Source organism: Bombina bombina, chromosome 8 (assembly GCF_027579735.1).
Source record: "Bombina bombina isolate aBomBom1 chromosome 8, aBomBom1.pri, whole genome shotgun sequence".
Taxonomy (NCBI): Eukaryota; Metazoa; Chordata; class Amphibia; order Anura; family Bombinatoridae; genus Bombina; species Bombina bombina.
The window spans coordinates 153,952,149-153,972,599 of NC_069506.1; the positions used below are offsets into that span (position 1 = coordinate 153,952,149).

The following is a 20,451-nucleotide window of genomic DNA, read 5'->3' on the forward strand; positions in this document are numbered from 1 at the left end:
ACCCCTTTTTGTTATGTACCATCATTGGTGAATTGATTTGGGAGGCCCTTTGAAGATGAACATCTCATGGGACCCATAGAAATGCATGGTTGCTTAGGGAAACGCATCTTTAACAGTCAAATCTTTTGGCTGTAATTCTCGCATCGCAACACCGGGGGCAGCAGACAGACAAACAGTTCATTTTAATTGTTTCTATACAGTAATAACATTTCTTTAAAAATGTTAATTTAAAATGCCATAATTTCTTTATATAAATAAGTTACATGTTCAAATACACATGGGTCACACAGTATCATTTTTCCTGATCATTTTAAAACCACATGTGAATGTATTTCACTTAAAATGTATAAAATGCATTTAAACCATATTTTCTATGAAACAATTTAAGGATTATAATATCTTCATCCTGGATTCAATTTCCTTCTTCAGCCATCCGCTTAACATCACATACATGCTTTGAGATCAGCAAATATATGTGGTTTTCACACAATTATATCTACATTGGATTATTTATTATCCCATACAGATTAATATTTCATATCTGTATGTTTCTTTTTAAGTGTATAAAACACATAGGATATTATTTGAAATACCAATTATCTGTGCACTTACTAGATGCCTGAAATGAAAGAAATAATTGCTAGAAATGTTAAACATTCATATACCTATTTGCAATATTTATCAATCTCAGCAAATATTTATCTAATATGAATGATATTTGTCTCTGCTTCTTAGGTCCACAATCTCCCATATTCATGTGTTTTTAAAAAAAAAAAATACAGAGGTTAAGACATTTTGAAATTTTTGTCTGAATATTTATTTGAGTTTTCCCTTATGAAGATTATATAGATAATTTCTTTTGCAAGATTTTTTTTAAAATTCTCCTTATGTTACACAGAGACTTCAAATGCCAATTGTCTGGAATCTGCACATGGTAAACTCCGCAGGGACAATTCACACTTATGTGACATAAATAATTTCTTCAGCTAAAACTGGTTTTCCCTACGAATCTCATTAAGCATAAAAGAAAGATCCCAGACATTGGCCCCAATTTATCAAAGTCTGGCGGACCTGTTCCGACAGTGCGGATCAGGTCCTCCAGACCTCGCTGAATATGGCGAGCAATACGCTCGCTGTATTCAGCATTGCACCAGCAGTTCACAAGAGCTGCTGGTGCAACGCCGCCCCGTGCAGACTCGCGGCCAATGGGCCGCCAGCAGGGGGGTGTCAATCAACCTGATCGTACTCGATCGGGTTGATTTCCAGCGATGCCTACATGCTCGCCAGAAACACGGGGCATCAAGCTCCATTCGGAGCTTGATAGATAGGCCTCACTGCGTCTATATTAGCTCAGGGGATCCTGTAACTTAGGTAATGAAACAAATGCTTTCTCTTTGAAATAACTTAAATGTTATCTTAATTAGGAGAAGCGTATCTTATGTCTGATATCTGTTTTTAAACTAATTTGTCTTTCTTTGAAATGACTGATGGCCAAATGTTTTTTTCTAAGATTACTTTGAAAACAATTTCTTTTGATGATTGGGACACAGGCTTATGCTGTATCTTGTGTACTCAAAAGAAGTGGGTGCTAAATTACACACAGTGACATTTGGAGTTTTACAAATAAAATGAATTATTTACAATTATTTATGGAGCAGCGGTCTTTGTGAAAATAATAATATGTATATATATATATTATTTAATAATATTCACAGATCGTCTGACATAATAAATGATCCAGTACACTGTTATGAGAAACAGGGGTGGTTGCCTAAGGGCAAACCTGGATGTTACAAATGTGGCAATTGTGTGACGTGCAACAGTCTAATAACAGGTAACTAATTTCAACACCCACATACCAACAAACGGTTCAAGATTAGGCACAGGTTGACGTGCACTTCTGAATTCGTCATATATGCCATCATCTGTCCATGCTCCATGTACTATATCGGTAAAACGGTGACATCCTTCAGGGAACGATTTGCCAACCATAAGTCAGCAATTCGCCAGGCACTTGATAAAGGACGTTCTGACCAGCCTGTGGCACCGCATTTTTTGACTGCTGGACATTCTATCTCTTCCCTGCGCACAGTACTGATTGACCGTGTACCACGTCCTACACAAGGTGGTGACAGAGGCTTGGCACTTCTGCGGATGGATATTTAATCTTAACACGGTTACCCCTCGAGGTTTGAACTCTAACATTGACTATGGATGTTGTTATAAGGCCAGATAACTCTAGGCATATGGGGAGTCGTCCTTATAAAGTTTCTTCCTACTCCTTGTAGGCATGATGTGTCTACATACCCCTCTGCTGGGGTTACATACAATGTATTCACCTAGGGGGTTGTTTCCCCTGGTTGCCTGACTCTCCTCTCCTTGATACCGATCGGTATAGAGAGTTTTGAATGTCGGCCTTTGTTATTAGCCTATGTGTATCATTATGAGAGATAGGATTGAAGATGTGCCCTAGTAATTATGTTCCCATTTTTTGTTTTTGTATTCTACATTTTTGTATTCACAATGTCATGTTTGACACACATTTTTGGTTTTGTTCTGTCAGCCTGCCGCGGGTGGCCCCGCCCACATCCCTCGCCTGGTTTGTTTACACATGGCCTGGTGTTCTGATCCCCTTGACAACCGGCATTGCTGATGTCATTGGGGGCGGAGTTGGCGTGATCACGTCACTGACGTCCGATTAAGCTCTTATTGCGGCTGATGGGGAGCCTTGCGGTGTGTGTGGGTGTGTGCTGCTTGGGCTGGCTGATTGGCTGTTACACTGGGGAGGTGGGTATTTAAGTGTGAGTTCCGGTTCTGTGTGTTATGTCCATTTTGGCTTTGGCTACCATTGACAAAGGCTCCTGTGAGAGCCGAAACGTTTGGTTTACCTTATAATATTAAACGGATTGAAAATCCTGTTGTGCCTGCTGTGTGAAGTTTCTGGGGAGTACGGATACCGTCCGTTGGATTCATCACTTCGGTTGTGTATATATATATATATATATACTATAGCCCATTGCAGTCAAACACCTTGACATATACCTGTGAACCCTAATAACTTTTGTATTAAAATTTATATGTATAATGTTATTAGATAGTGTAAAGGTGAGTGTACATGTATTTTTTTAATGTGTTTATGTAGTATTTAGTACAACATTTTGCCCTAATCCTTTACACAAGGTCTTCAGGTGCACTAACTCAACAAGCGCAAATTTAGTGTTAAAAAAAAAAAACTACTACAATGTCCATTTAAATGAACAGTTTTTTTTTAAATTTATTTTCTTATTTTCATTTAGGACTGTTTTGTTCATCAAAAGTCTAGTAACATTTACCGAGTTCATGGCAGTTTGGAGGTCATTTTAGGTTAGAACAACAAATACTAGATAGTGTAAAGTACATATGGAACAGTCTCACTTGGTTTGGACTTTAACATTTTAATCACAAGGCAAATAGCTGTCACCATATTCAGTAGTAATAAAAAATATTTTTATAAACTTTTTTTTTCCATTTATTATTCGATTAAATCATATCTGTTACATCCAACATTTGCCCTTCTCGTGAATCTAATTTACTACAGTTCAAACCATTAGCTCACTAAAAAAATTACTTTTGAAGTGGTGTGCTGAAGCATGGGGTATTTGAAGTTAACGCACATCTTCATCACAATTGATGTATTATACTCCTAAAATATTGCTAACATTTCGGATTTGTTTTCAAACCTTTCCTCATGCCTCCCTAACAGGCCAAATTTTGAGGATTACCGTGGTTAGAGCAGGTAAATAACCACGTTTACTAATAAGCTAATTATTTCACCTGTGCTCCTGTTCAGATATCCTTAAAATCTGGCCTGTTAGGGAGGCCTGCGGACAGGTTTAAAAACCAGTGGATTTTACAAAGGGGAAAGTTTACCATCACTTTAAAGGGACACTAAACCTAACATTTTTCTTTCATGATTCAGATAGAGCATGCAATTTTAAGCAACTTTCTAATTTACTCCTATTGTAAATTTTTCTTTGTTCTCTTGCTATCTTTATTTGAAAAAGAAGGCATCTAAGCTAAGGAGCCAGTCAATTTTTGGTTCATAACTCTGGCAGCATTTATCCTCCAATCAGCAAGGACAACCCAGGTTGTGAACAAAAAATGGGCCGGCTTCTAAACTTACATTCTTGCTTTTCAAATAAAGATAGTGAGAGAAAAAAAATGATAATAGGAGTAAATTAGAAAGTTGCTTAAAATGGCATGCTCTATCTGAATCACGAAAGATACAATTTGGGTTCAGTGTCCCTTTAATAATGTACTAAAGCTAGGCAGCATGGGGTTGCCAATCGAATCTAATTATAGCAACACAGAAAAGTATGCTCAAATAAATGTAACCATCTACTACCTAAAAGCTGCAGTTTTGATATGTGTTCAATGTTCACATTGTCCGTGCAGTTTGTATTGATTTTATTTCAGTTACTTGTAATTCTACCCTTACATTTTTTATGAGCTAATCTCTTTAGAGAATTGCTTGTGTGTGTTAGTCTGCAAATTCAACAACAAGCTTAGACTCAACTTCAGCTGACCTAATACCAATATCTGGCATATATGTATTGTATGGTTACACCCTCTACTTTGAACTTTTGCTTTAATTTAAATGTATGTTCTTTGTCCTTTTGCACTGAGGTAGAAAGTGGGAGGATTATTGGCACAGTTAAGAAGATATTAAGTGCTCTGAAGACACCCAGCTTACACAGAAACTCTCAGAAAAAACTTGACCAGGTGGAAAGTTGCTTCAGCATTCTGTTTTTCATATTAAGGTAATCAGCTTTACAAAAATAATATTTATTTTACTTACGTTTTCTAATAACATATTTGAAATTAGATGCCTTTCCAATCCTTTGTTACATAAAAATGTACAATCATTACAGCTAATACACTGTGTAAAGTATTGTGTTGAATGTTATTGCACACTATGGGCTTGCTTCCATTGAGTTGTTAAAAATGGAGCGACTGCACGCAATGCGCAACATATTTCAATGAAATCCTGGTACTAAAATGAAGCCGTAAATTACTTTTAACTGTCCGCAACTTTGGTAGTTTACGGCTCCATTTTAGTACCTGGTTTTCATTGAAATATGTTGCGCATTGCGTGCAGTCGCTCTTTTCGTGTAGGTGTAAGTTAATGTTGAGTTAAGTTGAGTTAACGCTTCCATCCGATGTTGGATTTCTTTTAAATCAATTAGTTGCTATGGTAACCCGACCTTACTTTATAGAATTTACGTTTAACATCTGTGCTCCTCACCTATGATCACCTCTAAAGAGAAGCTAAAACAAAGATACACTTATTTATAATACATATTTTTTTTAACTATAAGCAAATACTATTTTTTATTATAATTATAGCTTCCCCTTTATTAAGATATGTAATATATATTGCTGCACTAGGCATAGGTCTAGTTTGAATTCTTTAGATATGTGCTTGCATATATTTTTATATGTAAATACATACAGTACTGATATTTCCATAAGAACATAAGTGCAACTATTCCTATACATGGGACAGCAATAAATATGACATATTACAATCTATTTCTACATGAAACACTTGCATTATTTGTAAGTTTTAGCATTTCAATGGGAAATAGGTCTCAAAAAGCTCCTTTTTTTCTCTTTTACACCTAGTTGAGCTGGAGGTAATTTTTCTCAATGTTTCGACAGCCTCCGACAGTGTATTAACGGTTTGTGCTTTCATTTGAAACCTGGTATAAGTTTTCACTTAAAGGGACATAATACTCATATGCTAAATCACTTGAAACTGATGCAGTATAACTGTAAAAAGCTAACAAGAAAATATCACCTGAGCATCTCTATGTAAAAAAGGAAGATATTTTACCTCACAATCTCCTCAGCTCAGCAGAGTAAGTTCTGTGTAAAAAGTTATACTCAGCTGCTGCCCAGCTGCAGGTAAAAATAAATAAATGAAGAAATGAACAGCAGCCAATCAGCATCAACAGTGCTGAGGTCATGAACTCTTTTACTGTGATCTCATGAGATTTGACTTAACTCTCATGAGATTTCATTGTAAACTTCCTTACACTGAATAGGGAAATAACATGAGAGTGCACAAGGCTCAATCCTCCGGCTGTCCCGGGACAGACATACTGATTTGTTGCTTAGAAGCCCTTTACAATGGGATGTGGCTACTGATGAACTTTTGAGGTAAAATATCTTTCTTTTTTACATAGAGATGTTCAGGTGATATTTTCTAGTCAGCTTTTTACAGCTATGCTGCATCACTTTCAAGTGTTTAAACATTTGGGTATTATGGCCCTTTAACGGCTTCTAATACTTTCTATGGGACTTGAAAATATTTTTGGCAGCTGGAGTCCGGCTGCCAAAATTGAGGTATAATGCGCCATTGGAAGCAGTCGATAAACAAAATTGCTTCCAACAGCATATTTATTGGTTTGCAAGCTCATGCAAACCTAATTACTGCTCAATGGAAGGGAGCCCTATGATAGGTAAATATCTCCCCACATAATTTTAATGAATTTTGGTAAAATAGGCCTAGATTTAGAGTTCGGCGTTAGCCGTGAAAACCAGCATTAGAGGCTCCTAACGCGGGTTTCTTACGGACTCCGGTATTTAGAGTTCAGTTACCGACACTCAAAAAACACCTAACGCACAAATTTCTACCGCCACCTCAGACCCAGTAGTAAACATATACCGACAAAAAAACCATCCACGAATCACAAAACAAATATTACACAAAGTACACTTACACTCATACAAACACTACACTATATTTATTTTTAAGATTTTATAATTTTTCATCAAAATACAAAGGATTAAAGTTGCGAGATCTCGGGTGTTAGAAAAAAAACAACACAAATCCATTTTCCCATTGACTTACATTGACACACGGGAAAAGACCCTCATATACCTACATCTAACTAATAACATTATCACAAACATACACTCATCGATGCATACAAACAATATACACCACATGACATACAAAAAATATTTATTTATTACAAAAAGAACACGATTTAGTTACTTTTTCACACAAGCTCATGACGTCATTCACTTTACGAGGAAAACCAGTCTTAGAAAAAAAACAAGCACAAATTTTAGAGCCTCCATTGACTTCTATTGGGAAGACGTGCTCGTGCACGCGAAACCCTCATTTCCCTAACGCACGCAAATAGCGTAGACCGAAAAACTCCAAATACCAGCGCTAGAAAAGACATGATTTCATGCGTTAGACCCAGCTATGATAAATAGATTAAGAAATGACTATTTCCCTATGGTGGATTTATGGATTTTACTGTTTGAATATTCACAACACCATGAAATTGTTTCATACTTTTATATTACATCAACTACAAATCAACATCACTAGTAACAAACTTTTTTAAAAAAATATTACATTTAAACGGACACAAAAATAATTTAAACTTTTCAGGATTCACAAACACTACACAATGGGAAACACCTCTCATTTACCTTTATTATTGCATTTCATTTATTCAACTCATATGCTTGCAGCAACAGCATATCTACATAGGCTTAACACATGATCACTCATGGATGCACATACATTACTTTTAACATTCACTCATACATGTGCATTCAAATGATGGGGGAAAAACACATTACATTCTCTATAGGAATCACAAAACAGAACATATGGATTTTACTGTACTTTTAACATCATGATTCCATCACCAGAAACCATTAGGAATTACGTACAACAAGAACATCATTACACCAGATTACAGATGTCACTTTATGGGAAGGAACAACAATGCCACACCGCTATATAGAAGTCAGCATATGTGGGACACAATCACAATATATACGTACATGTACATAACACGCATCACCCATCACGCAACCACAAAGCACACATTTAGATTTTATTCAGCACACAATAACAATGTAGCACAATACAACAACACAATGAGGATTTCAGAACTACATAGGCAGGTTAATAATATCATGACGTCATTAGAAGATTCAACCATACACATCACAGATTCACGACTGTACCGCCCCTTTCGGAACTTTAACACTCAATACTACAATACAACATATACGTAAACAACAGTTTGGAACAGCATTATTAGGGAGATTTCAATGGGACAATTAATAAATATTGTCAGATCGCAAATCACTTATATATACAATACTACAGATGACAGCCGGAAGTTATTCAGTATTAGTGCCATTTGAATGGGACGCATACAATATTGATAGTTCGGCAATCACTTATATATACAATACTACAGATGACAGCCGGAAGTTATTCAGTATTAGTGCCATTTGAATGGGACGCATACAATATTGACAGCTCGGCAATCACTTATATATACAATACTACAGATGACAGCCGGAAGTTATTCAGCATTACTGCGATTTTAATGGGACGCATACAATATTGACAGCTCGGCAATCACTTATATACACAATACTACAGATGACCGCCGGAAGTTATTCAGCATTAGTGCGATTTTAATGGGACGCCTACAATATTGACAGCTCGGCAATCACTTATATACACAATACTACAGATGACAGCCGGAAGTTATTCAGCATTAGTGCGATTTTAAAGGGACGCATACAATATTGACAGCTCGGCAATCACTTATATATACAATACTACAGATGGCAGACGGGAAGTTCGGAATTATTATTGCGATTTGAAAGGGACGCATACAATATTGACATCTCGGCAATCACTTATATATACAATACTACAGATGGCAGACGGGAAGTTCGGAATTATTATTGCGATTTTAAAGGGACGCATACAATATTGACATCTCGGCAATCACTTATATATACAATACTACAGATGGCAGACGGGAAGTTCGGAATTATTATTGCGATTTGAAAGGGACGCATACAATATTGACATCTCGGCAATCACTTATATATACAATACTACAGATGGCAGACGGGAAGTTCGGAATTATTATTGCGATTTTAAAGGGACGCATACAATATTGACAGCTCGGAAATCACTTATATATACAATACTACAGATGGCAGATGTTACTTTATCGTTTACAAACAATATTGCAGCAACATTGATCGATCACATTCGATGCACATTATACACAACTATGCACTTTCATTCATGTTAGCCTGGACGTGTGCTTGTTACTATAACATCGCGTTTAAGAAATATTGATTACGCATGTGATCAAACATTACAAACATGCACTGTATGTGTGATATTTTACACTTTCACATTGAGATTCATTGTTTGAAAATAACATTTCAGCAAACAACAAATAAACGCCCACTGTGAAAGCATTCGCGCCGCTCACATACAAACAGGTGAATACAATCAGCAATCATTACAAACTCACTACCATTGGACTAATTGTACTATAAATCCCCCAAACAACATGGCCAATGCATCACTTGTGATCCACATCAGATCAAGTGCTTACCTTGTTACGCTGTTTTGAAAGATGGATGACGATGACATGGTAGACGCTGCTGGTGCTGCTATTGGCGAACTAGCTGTTGGTCGAATCAGGCAGCCTCGGCGGCTCAGACCGAGACGAAGGGGTCGTCTGGTTCGAGGTCCTCGTGTCTACAGGGTGAGACCCACCTTGGAAAACATGAGTGACTTTGAGGTTTATGATAAGTATCGGCTCGATCGCGAACAGCTCATTGGCCTTTACGATCTTCTTAAACCTCATTTGGAGCCACGTATAAGAATAAGGACTGCTGTTCCCGCCATGAGTAAGATGCTAAGCTGTCTATACGTCCTGGCCTCCGGGAGTTTTCAATCCGGAGAACTGTACATGCATGGCCTGGCTCAAGGTACATTCTCTGTGGTGTTTGATAACTTTCTGGATGCCATGGTATGTATCAGTAAGCAATACATAGGATTCCCACAGAATGATGGTGATTGGAGGCGCCTGAAGCGGGAATTCTTTGATATTGCTCAAATACCCAATGTCTTGGGAGCCATAGATTGTACCCACATTGCGCTGCGTGCTCCAGTTGATGACTTGCCCTTCAGAAATCGCAAACATTTTCATAGCCTCAACGTGCAGTATGTTTGTGACGCACGGATGAGGATTATGCATGTGTGTGCGAATTTTGGAGGGGCTAGTCATGATGCCCGCATCCTCTCTCTGTCGTCCCTGTGGAGACAGTTTGAGGAAAGACAAATGCCCCCTGGTTATATCATTGGTGAGTATTTGTGCACAACATGGTTAATTAGTTTGACAATTGCCACTGTAGTTTTAAAATGTTAGCGTAATGTTCAGCTATAGGATGCAATTTAACCATATATTTCCCCCCCGCTAATGTCTACTTTTAGTTCAATGCAGATATGTAGCATGTCTTACCTTAAATGCTCAGATAGAGAATGTAATGTAACCATGTAGTTAGCATTTTACACAAGGCTTGATTTAGGAGAAATACGCATATGTAGCATGTCTTAGCTGAAATGGGAACATATTAGCTAATGCAATTTAACCATGTCATTGTCTCTTTCCGCAAATGTCTTTTAGTTCAATGCAGATATGTAGCATGTCTTACCTTAAATGCTCAGATAGAGAATGTAATGTAACCATGTAGTTAGCATTTTACACAAGCCTTGATTTAGGAGAAATACGCATATGTAGCATGTCTTAGCTGAAATGGGAACATATTAGCTAATGCAATTTAACCATGTCATTGTCTCTTTCCGCAAATGTCTTTTAGTTCAATGCAGATATGTAGCATGTCTTACCTTAAATGCTCAGATAGAGAATGTAATGTAACCATGTAGTTAGCATTTTACACAAGCCTTGATTTAGGAGAAATACGCATATGTAGCATGTCTTAGCTGAAATGGGAACATATTAGCTAATGCAATTTAACCATGTCATTGTCTCTTTCCGCAAATGTCTTTTAGTTCAATGCAGATATGTAGCATGTCTTACCTTAAATGCTCAGATAGAGAATGTAATGTAACCATGTAGTTAGCATTTTACACAAGCCTTGATTTAGGAGAAATACGCATATGTAGCATGTCTTAGCTGAAATGGGAACATATTAGCTAATGCAATATAACCATGTCATTGTCTATTTCCGCAAATGTCTTTTAGTTCAATGCAGATATGTAGCATGTCTTACCTTAAATGCTCAGATAGAGAATGTAATGTAACCATGTAGTTAGCATTTTACACAAGCCTTGATTTAGGAGAAATACGCATATGTAGCATGTCTTAGCTGAAATGGGAACATATTAGCTAATGCAATTTAACCATGTCATTGTCTCTTTCCGCAAATGTCTTTTAGTTCAATGCAGATATGTAGAATGTCTTACCTTAAATGCTCATATAGAGAATGTAATGTAACCATGTAGTTAGCATTTTACACAAGGCTTGATTTAGGAGAAATACGCATATGTAGCATGTCTTAGCTGAAATGGGAAGATAGAGAATTATATTGAACTAGATATTTTAAAGTTAAAATAAACATTTGTTAATGGATTATCGTGTAAAAAACTTTTTATTGTACTACAAATACTATTTTGAGGATTCTGTTAGAATTATGTTCTGTTCATAATTTATAGGTGATTCTGGGTACATGAGCCGGACTTGGCTCATTACCCCCTTGCGTAGCCCGACTGATGTGTCTGAGGAGCGCTACAATAGGGCTCATAAGAGAACCAGGGCGGTGGTTGAACGGATGTTCGGGCTCCTGAAGATGAGGTTCAGGTGCCTGGACAGGTCGGGAGGAGCCCTCCAGTACAACCCAAAGAAGGTGGCTAAGATCGTTGTAGCCTGTAGCGTCCTGCATAATATTGCACAGCGGGCTGGGATGCTGCAGGCCGTCCGGCCGGACAGAAACCTCCTCAGAGATGAGGAGGATGATCCTGTTCTAGAGGGGCCTTTCCGGGACGAGGGGCTCAATGTCAGAGCAGACATCATCAACCGCAACTTTAGACGGTAAAGAATAGAAGTTAGACTGGAGTATTATCAATAGATGTGAACTCTAGGGAAATGACAAGTAGAGAATTGTGCAAACATGTTAGGATTGTTCATCCAATGCTAAAAATGTGTTTCATTTATTAATATAGGTGATGCTCTGGGCATTGGGTCCTGTAGCGAGTCTTTGCCACCTGGTTTTTAAAGAGGACATCAGCTGGTAAGTATAAATGTCTTGACTGTTGCTGGCATGAATTGTACACAAATACATCATATGGCATACATTTTATAAACTAGTATTTAGTTTACACATTACTTAAAATGTAAATATTCAGAAAGGGATCCTCTAGCATGACTATGGTTCAATGTCACACATTAGAGGTTTGTTATTGCTCAATATGACTCATCTTCACACTTGATAGAACATAACACAAGATGCTACACACGCTTAGTAAGCTAGTGACAGAAATTTCTTATGAAATGGGGGGTGGGAGAGGGCTACAGAAATGATTCACACACTTGTATTAATTTTGAATAAACTCTTTATGCCATTAGGGAGCTGACTTAATCTAAAGACTGAAAGGGAAGAATTAGAAGCCTGACAGTGAAGATTGCCCAGACTGACAGTGGAAAAAGCCAAGATTGAAATTGAAGTATACCAATGGGATCATGTCTGGCATTATCTTTCAAATCTGCTGACCTTGAAAACCATACAAAGACATGTTCACATGGTAAGTGCCAACTATTTGATAGAATAAGGCTGTGGAGGCATCCTATTGGAGACACTTAGATGATTTTCTAATTTTTAGATGGTATTTCCCAGTCCTCTCTTTAATGAACTGATGAATAAGACACCTATTGAAGATCAACTGTTTACCCCTGAATTGACTTTTAAAGACCATGCATTATCCAGGTTGGTGTACCAATGCATGCTAGTGAAGACTGTTGAATATTAGTAGCTTACATACATTAGTCATATTTAGTTCTTAATTAGACATTTAGGGATCACAATCAGACACTTAGATGGTTTTACTTTTTTAGATGGTATTTCCCAGTCCTCTATTTAATGAACTGATGAATAAGACACCTATTGAAGATCAACTGTTTACCCCTGAATTGACTTTTAAAGACCATGCATTATCCAGGTTGGTGTACCAATGCATGCTAGTGAAGACTGTTGAATATTAGTAGCTTACATACATTAGTCATATTTAGTTCTTAATTAGATATTTAGGGATCACAATCAGACACTTAGATGGTTTTACTTTTTTAGATGGTATTTCCCAGTCCTCTATTTAATGAACTGATGAATAAGACACCTATTGAAGATCAACTGTTTACCCCTGAATTGACTTTTAAAGACCATGCATTATCCAGGTTGGTGTACCAATGCATGCTAGTGAAGACTGTTGAATATTAGTAGCTTACATACATTAGTCATATTTAGTTCTTAATTAGATATTTAGGGATCACAATCAGACACTTAGATGATTTTACTTTTTTAGATGGTATTTCCCAGTCCTCTATTTAATGAACTGATGAATAAGACACCTATTGAAGATCAACTGTTTACCCCTGAATTGACTTTCAAAGACCATGCATTATCCAGGTTGGTGCATGCTAGTTAAGAATCACAGGAAGAATGTTGATTATTGTTAGCTTACATACATTAGTCATACTTATTTCATCATTAGATATTTAGGGATCACAATCAGAAAAAGGAATACATATTATAGTTGATATAGAGGTATTTGAATGGACATGAAATATTACATTTATGTTCAGCATACATATATTGTTGAAATGTGATATACATTATTATGTATAATTAGAAATTTGGATATTTAAATTTAATTTTTATTCCACAATATAATGGTGTATGTTTTAATTTTTTTTTTAAATCAATTTAATAAATATCTTTACAAAATGTTGAACAAAGTTAGAGCATAGACACAAGATGATTGTAAATGTATTTTATGAATATTTGACAACGTGTGTATTAACTTTGTTCAATTTGTTTTTTTTTTATTTCAGATTGGCATCTGATGACTTCAAGGAATTTTTTTTTTTTCATAAACTTTTTTTTTTTTTAAATGTTAATAATAAACATTTTATTATTAAATACATTCTTTTGAACAGATTATAATAAATATCCATATAATCTGTCAATAAAAAAAAGTTTGACTCCCATGACTGGTAGTTGGCTATTTGACAAGCACATGCATAATATCAAATAATGCATTAATTTTAGAAAATCTACTGATTCCGAGAATATTACATAAAACTATCTTTCTTTCATGTAATTAGCAAGAGTCCATGAGCTAGTGACGTATGGGATATACATTCCTACCAGGAGGGGCAAAGTTTCCCAAACCTTAAAATGCCTATAAATACACCCCTCACCACACCCACAATTCAGTTTTACAAACTTTGCCTCCGATGGAGGTGGTGAAGTAAGTTTGTGCTAGATTCTACGTTGATATGCGCTCCGCAGCAAGTTGGAGCCCGGTTTTCCTCTCAGCGTGCAGTGAATGTCAGAGGGATGTGAGGAGAGTATTGCCTATTTGAATACAGTGATCTCCTTCTACAGGGTCTATTTCATAGGTTCTCTGTTATCGGTCGTAGAGATTCATCTCTTACCTCCCTTTTCAGATCGACGATATACTCTTATATATACCATTACCTCTGCTGATTCTCGTTTCAGTACTGGTTTGGCTTTCTACAAACATGTAGATGAGTGTCCTGGGGTAAGTAAATCTTATTTTCTGTGACACTCTAAGCTATGGTTGGGCACTTTGTTTATAAAGTTCTAAATATATGTATTCAAACATTTATTTGCCTTGACTCAGAATGTTCAACTTTCCTTATTTTTCAGACAGTCAGTTTCATATTTGGGATAATGCATTTGAATTATTCATTTTTTCTTACCTTCAAAAATTTGACTCTTTTTTCCCTGTGGGCTGTTAGGCTCGTGGGGGCTGAAAATGCTTCATTTTATTGCGTCATTCTTGGCGCGGACTTTTTTGGCGCAAAAATTCTTTTCCGTTTCCGGCGTCATACGTGTCGCCGGAAGTTGCGTCATTTTTTGACGTTATTTTGCGCCAAAAATGTCGGCGTTCCGGATGTGGCGTCATTTTTGGCGCCAAAAGCATTTAGGCGCCAAATAATGTGGGCGTCTTGTTTGGCGCTAAAAAAATATGGGCGTCGCTTTTGTCTCCACATTATTTAAGTCTCATTTTTTATTGCTTCTGGTTGCTAGAAGCTTGTTCACTGGCATTTTTTTCCCATTCCTGAAACTGTCATTTAAGGATTTTGTTCAATTTGCTTTATATGTTGTTTTTTCTATTACATATTGCAAGATGTTCTACGTTGCAACTGAGTCAGAAGATAATTCAGGAAAATTTCTGCCCGGGGCTGGAGCTACCAAGCTAAGTGTATCTGCTATAAATTTTTGGTATCTGTTTCTCCAGCTATTGTTTGTATTGCATGTCATGACAAACTTATTAATGCAGATAAAATTTCCTTTAGTACTGTTATATTACCTGTTGCTGTTCCGTCAACATCTAATTTTCAGAGTGTTCATGACAAAACATAAGAGATTTTATTTTTTAAATCCATTTAGAAGGCTATGTCTGTTATTTCTCCTTCTAGTTTACATAAAGTCTTTTAAAACTTCTCTTTTTTTCAGATGAATTTTTAAATGAACATCATCATTCTGATACTGATAATGGTTCTTCTGGTTCAGAGGTTTCTGTCTCAGAGGTTGATGCTGATAAATCTTTGTATTTGTTCAAGATGGAATTTATTTGTTCTTTATTTTAAAGAAGTATTAATTGCTTTAGATATAGAGGATTCTGGTCCTCTTGATACTAAATCTAAACGTTTAAATAGGGTTTTTAAAATCTCCTGTAGTTATTCCAGAAGTGTTTAATCTCCCTGATGCTTTTTCTGAAGTAATTTCCAGGGAATGGAATAATTTGGGTAATTCTTTTACTCCTTCTAAACGTTTAAGCAATTATATACTGTGCCATCTGACAGATTAGAGTTTTTTGGGACAAAATCCCTAAGGTTTGGGGCTGTCTCTATTCCTGCTTAAATGTACTACTATTCCTACGGCAGATAGTACTAAATTTAAGGATCCTTTAGATAACAAAATTGAATCCTTTCTAAGAAAAGTTTACTTATGTTTAGGTAATCTTCTTAGACCTGCTATATTTTTACCGGATGTTGCTGCAGCTTCATCTTTTTGGTTAGAAGTTTTAGCGCAACAAGTAACAGATCATAATTTTATAGCATTATTATTATTCTATAACATGCTAATACATTTTTTGGTGATACCATCTTTTGATATCATTAGAGTTGATGTCAGGTATATGTCTCTAGCTATTTTAGCTAGAAAAGCTTTATGGATTTAACTTGGAATGCTGATATGTCTTCTAAGTTAACTTTGTTTTTCCCTTTCTTTCCAGGGTAATAATCATTTTTTCGTTCTTTTTCTCATAATAAGGAACAAAAGCCTGATCCTTCATCCTCAGGAGCGGTATCAGTTTGGAAACTATTTCCAGTTTGGAATATATCCAAGCCTTATAGAAACCTATAGTCAGCTCCTAAGTACCCATGAAGGTGCGGCCCTTTTTTCCAGTTCAGCTGGTATGGGGCAGATTACGTTTTCTTCAAGGAATTTGGATCAATTCCGTTCTCAATCTCTTGTTTCAGAACATTGTTTCAGAAAGGTACAGAATTGGCTTCAGTTAAGGCCTCCTGCTAAGAGACTTTTTTCTTTCCCGTGTCCCAGTTTACACAGCAAGGCTCAGCATTTCTGAAATGTGTTTCAGATCTAGAGTTGGCTGGAGTAATTATGCCAGTTCCAGTTCTGGAACAGGGGCTAGGGTTTTATTTTATCTCTTCATTGTACCAAAGAAGGTCAATTCCTTCAGACCAGTTCCGGATCTATCAATATTGAATCGTTATGTAAGGATACCAACATTCAAGATGGTTACTGTTGGACTATTCTGCCTTTTGTTTAGCAAGGGCATTTTATGTCTACAATAGATTTACAGGATGTGTATCTGCATATTCCGATTCATTCAGATCACTTTTAGTGTCTGAGATTCTTTTTTTAGACAAGCATTACCAGTTTTGTGGCCTAGCCTCAGTTCCAAGAATTTTTTCAAAGATTCTCGGTGCCCTTCTTTCTGTATTCAGAGAACAGGGTTTTGGTATTTCCTTATTTGGACGATTATCTTGGTATTTGCTCAGTCTTCTCTTTCGAAGAATCTCATGCGATTCGACTTGTGTTGTTTCTTCAAGATCATGATTGGAGGATCAATTTACCAAAAAGTTCATTGATTCCTCAGTCAAGGGTAACCTTTCTGGGTTTCCAGATAGATTCAGTGTCCATGACTCTGTTTTTAACAGACAAGAGACGTCTAAAATTGTTTTTAGCTTGTCGAAACCTTCAGTCACAATCATTCCCTTCGGTAACCTTATGCATGGAAATTCTAGGTCTTATGTCTGCTGCATTGGACGCAATCCCCTTTGCTCGTTTTCACATGCGACCTCTTCAGCTCTGTATGCTGAATCAATGGTGCAAGGATTACACAAAGATATCTCAATTTATATCTTTAAAACCGATTGTTCAACACTCTCTAACGTGGTGGGAGATCACCATCGTTTAATTCAGGGGGCTTCTTTTGTGCTTCCGACCTGGACTGTAATTTCAACAGATACAAGTCTCACAGGTTGGGGAGCTGTGTGGGGATCTCTGTCGGCACAAGGAGTTTGGGAATCTCAGGAGGTGAGATTACCGATCAATATTTTGGAACTCCGTGCAATTTTCAGAGCTCTTCAGTTTTGGCCTCTTCTGTAGAGAGAATCGTTCATTTGTTTTCAGACAGACAATGTCACAACTGTGGCATACATCTATCATCAAGGAGGGACTCACAGTCCTCTGGCTATGAAAGAAGTATCTCAAATTTTTTGGTTTGGGCGGAATCCAGCTTCTGTCTAATCTCTGCGGTTCATATCCCAGGTGTAGACAATTGGGAAGCGGATTATCTCAGTCGCCAAACGTTGCATCCGGGCGAATGGTTTTCACCCAGAGGTATTTCTTCAGGTTGTTCAAATGTGGGAACTTCCAGAAATAGTTCTGATGGCGTCTCATGTAAACAAGAAACTTCCCAGATATCTGTCCAGATCCCGGGATCCTTAGGCAGAGGCAGTGGATGCATTATCACTTCCTTGAAAGTATCATCCTGCCTATATCTTTCCGCCTCTAGTTCTTCTTCCAAGAGTAATCTCCAAGATTCTGAAGGAATGCTCGTTTGTTCTGCTGGTAGCTCCGGCATGGCCTCACAGGTTTGGTATGTGGTTCTTGTCCGGATGGCCTCTTGCCAACCGTGGACTCTTCCGTTAGACCAGACCTTCTGTCACAAGGTCCTTTTTTCCATCAGGATCTGAAATCCTTAAATTTAAAGGTATGGAGATTGAACGCTTGATTCTTGGTCAAAGAGGTTTCTCTGACTCTGTGTTTAATACTATGTTACAGGCTCGTAAATCTGTATCTAGAGAGATATATTATAGAGTCTGGAAGACTTATATTTTTTGGTGTCTTTCTCATCTTTTTTCTTGGCATTCTTTTAGAGTACCGAGAATTTTACAGTTTCTTCAGGATGGTTTAGATAAGGGTTTTGTCTGCAAGTTCCTTGTAAGGACAAATCTCTGTTCTTTCTGTTCTTTTTCACAGAAAGATTGCTATTCTTCCTGATATTCATTGTTTTGTACGAGCTTTGGTTCGTATAAAACCTGTCATTAAGTCAATTTCTCCTCCTTGGAGTTTGAATTTGGTTCTGGGAGCTCTTCAAGCTCCTCCCTTTGAACCTATGCATTGGTCATTAAATTACTTTCTTGGAAAGTTTTGTTCCTTTTGGCCATCTCTTCTGCCAGAAGAGTTTTCTGAATTATCTGCTCTTTCTTGTGAGTCTCCTTTTCTGATTTTTCATCAGGATAAGGCGGTGTTGCGAACTTCTTTTGAATTTTTTACCTAAAGTTGTGAATTCCAACAACATTAGTAGAGAAATTGTGGTTCCTTCATTATGTCTTAATCCTAAGAATTCTAAGGAGAAAGCATTGCATTCTTTGGATGTTGTTAGAGCTTTGAAATATTATGTTGAAGCTACTAAGTCTTTCCGAAAGACTTCTAGTCTATTTGTTATCTTTTCCGGTTCTAGAAAAGGCCAGAAAGCTTCTGCCATTTCTTTGGCATCTTGGTTGAAATCTTTAATTCATCTTGCCTATGTTGAGTCGGGTAAAACTCCGCCTCAGAGGATTACAGCTCATTCTACCAGGTCAGTTTCTACTTCCTGGGCGTTTAGGAATGAAGCTTTGGTTGATCAGATTTGCAAAGCTGCAACTTGGTCCTCTTTGCATATTTTTACTAAATTCTACCATTTTGATGTATTTTCTTCTTCTGAAGCAGTTTTTGGTAGAAACGTACTTCAGGCAGCGGTTTCAGTCTGAATCTTCTGCTTATTTTTTTTGTTAAACTTTATTTTGGCTGTGGATTATTTTCAGCAGGAATTGGCTGTCTTTATTTTATCCCTCCCTCTCTAGTGACTCTTGTGTGGAAAGATCCACATCTTGGGTAATCATTATCCCATACGTCACTAGCTCATGGACTCTTGCTAATTACATGAAAGAAAACATAATTTATGTAAGAACTTAAATGATAAATTCATTTCTTTCATATTAGCAAGAGTCCATGAGGCCCACCCTTTTTGTGGTGGTTATGATTTTTTTGTATAAAGCACAATTATTCCAATTCCTTATTTTATATGCTTTCGCACTTTTTTATCACCCCACTTCTTGGCTATTCGTTAAACTGAATTGTGGGTGTGGTGAGGGGTGTATTTATAGGCATTTTAAGGTTTGGGAAACTTTGCCCCTCCTGGTAGGAATGTATATCCCATACGTCACTAGCTCATGGACTCTTGCTAATATGAAAGAAATGAATTTATCAGGTAAGTTCTTACATAAATTATGTTTTTTTAACATTAATTGGGGAGTGAGATCCATCGATGCTTTTCTTTTGAAATTCTTAGATGTTAAATTAATTTCGGATATGTAGTCAAAATTTCTCATAAATTATTTATTTTCACTTTTAAGAAGGGGAAGTGGTTCAATTACATTAAAGTGACAGTGTTGTTGAATGTAAAATTAATTTTATAAGATCTTGTATCTTCCTTAGGTATCTCAAAACATTATTTTCGAAATTATTTAAATTTTTACTTTTATAAATGGTAGGTCATTTAACTTGATATTTTTCACAAGCTAGTTATTGGATGCCAGGTTAATCGATGTAATTTTCTAGTGGAGTCATTTAACTATAGTTATTAATATTATGTAGTTTTTAAAATCTTACCTCTTGGGTTAGACATCAAATATCTATATATAATTTGAATTCCCCTTTAGTTTATTTTGTCAATGTTAAATCAACATTCCAAATGTTTTGGTCCTTAAAGGGACA

The 20,451-nt window shown here is 36.7% G+C and overlaps 1 protein-coding gene across 1 annotated transcript in view; it reads left to right on the plus strand.

Moving 5' to 3' along the window:
• The window catches only part of LOC128638054 (sulfotransferase 2B1), a 133,529-nt gene that overhangs the window by 30,787 nt on the left and 82,291 nt on the right, over nucleotides 1-20,451 (plus strand). Inside the window, exon 3 of the mRNA XM_053689924.1 lies at nucleotides 4,670-4,799. The gene's annotated coding sequence lies outside the window, so the exon portion shown is untranslated. The remainder of the gene's footprint in view (nucleotides 1-4,669; nucleotides 4,800-20,451) is intronic.